Here is a 2180-nt window from a genome sequence, read left to right as displayed (position 1 = left end):
TGGGTAGCCAATGTCCAAGTTGCCCATCCCTGTCTACTCTGTGTATGGAGGGAATGAGAATTATTCTTGCTGTAAAGATTTGTTCCCTCTTTTGAGCTACTGCATCCATAGGTGTCGATCAAGTTCATCAAATTGTATCAGATTACTCTTTTTTTCCTCTTCTTTCTTCTTCTAGTTGATCTCTGATCATCCAGTCATGGAAGCCAGGTCAAGTGGGTATTATCTGCAAGTGTGGGTATTCCTGTGCATATGCCCTCTCTTCTTATCAGCTGTATGCTTTACTCTTCACTCTAGTCCTCTATGGCTATGTCACTGACTCTGGGCCCAAGAGTCCCCAGGTCTTGCCACACTACTGGCCAACCAGGTCTCCAGCTGGGTTCATAGGAATCTATTGAATGTTGTAGGGCTCAGCTTGCAGCTTCATTGCTGTTTTCCCTCACTTCCCCTTATCGGTGATGAACATGGTCACCAATCAGAGCGTGTATTCCCATTGAGTCTTAGTCTTGGAAGGGGTATCCGACATTATGTTTGTTTGTTTTGCTGAATTTTAAGCCTTTTGAGGGCAGGTACTGGGTTGCATGACAACAGGCTGTGTGTTGTCCATAGTAGGTGCCCAACAAATCAATCCTGAATTGAAGTAATTATCAAATCAATAGCTAAACTGGTAGCAACTATACTCGAGTTTGATCTTGTATGATCTTGAGCTAGAATATGTATGCTGGGGCACCGAGTGTACTCACCATGTGCATTCTGAGGGTGAGAACTCACACTTGGTCCTCTTGCCTTTTCTGCAGAGCTATGATCTGAGTCAATGTTTTACAAACATTGTAAAACATCTTGAAGATATTTGCTAACACATCTCTTCAGAAAAGAAAGCATCATAGCTACAATCCTGACATGAAGAGGAATCCAGATTCAGTCAGCAGACTCTGAAAAAACAGCAAAGCAAGGAAAATGCCAGCTAATAGTTTAAAACAAATAGACATGCAAAAATCTAGATATGCATAGAGCACCAAGGGAAATGAAATCTCATTCCCCAGACTAATATGCTTCTATTTGTGCAGAAAAGTTAACAAAACATGAACATGTCCATATGATGTCTGTGCAATTTAGTTTGCTAATAATGAGGTTGGAGCAAGAAAGAGGCTGGGAGAGGATGTAGGGATTTGAAAGGGCTGGTGCACATAGTACCATAATTGTAGATGCTGAGAGCTGAATGAAGTACACAAGGGAGAGAAGACAAAAACCAACTTCCCTATATCTGCTCCTTTCTTGCCAGAACGAGAGCATTTCTTAGCCCTTCACAGCTGCTGTGACACTGTATAGAGTTTATGAGGAATGGCTGGTGGGTTTGAACCACTCACCTTGTTATTAGCTGTTCAGTGCTTATCCTGCAGCACCACACCAGGACTCCCTTCACAACTCCAGAGGAATGAAATTCATCTGTTCTCTCCTAAGCATGGGTTTTAGGATTTTTATTTCTGCATTGCTTAACTTGTTCTCTGGGCTAAGCCCTCCTCTGATTTACCAGACACTGGGAACTCCCAGTTGTAACTGCGTCAGTCTGCCAAACAAGTGGTCACCAAACTGACACTGCAGGGTTTCTGGTTTCTATTTCACATGCACAGCTGACTTCAGAAACTCCCATGTAAAATGACTCACCTATTAAAGAATATGTTTGTAAGTAAGTTAAACTGGAGCAAGTATAGGTCAAATCATCCTGGGGGAAATAAGGTAGACTGCACTCTCTCCTTCTATAGATAGACGCCCCCACTGTGTGTCATTTCCTCTTGGGATCCTGGAAATGTAGAACACAAAAGACAACTGTAACTCTGAAACTAACCTTGGAGCCTGGAAGGCAGTGTCCTTCAGATGGCTCCTCCCATGCAATCCTCACAATCCCCTGCAATGCTGTTGTTGCTGTTAAGTGTCATTGAGTCAGCTGTGACTTAAACAACCCTCCAAAGGGTGTCTGAGGAGTGCCTGGTGGGTTTGAAACCAAAAGTGAGATTATCCAGTGCTTATCCGACAGCACCATGCCGGAACACCTGTGTAATGGTTAGGGATTTGTGTTAACCTGACTAAGCCAGGATTTCCAGGAGTTTGGTAGTTGGAGGTGCTTGTTCCCATGGTGATGACACCTAATAAGACATAATTAATTCTAAGATGAGTGGCTATGA

The sequence above is a fragment of the Chrysochloris asiatica genome, unplaced genomic scaffold (assembly GCF_000296735.1).
Source record: "Chrysochloris asiatica unplaced genomic scaffold, ChrAsi1.0 scaffold00144, whole genome shotgun sequence".
Classification (NCBI taxonomy): Eukaryota; Metazoa; Chordata; class Mammalia; order Afrosoricida; family Chrysochloridae; genus Chrysochloris; species Chrysochloris asiatica.
This window is presented reverse-complemented; position numbering follows the sequence as displayed.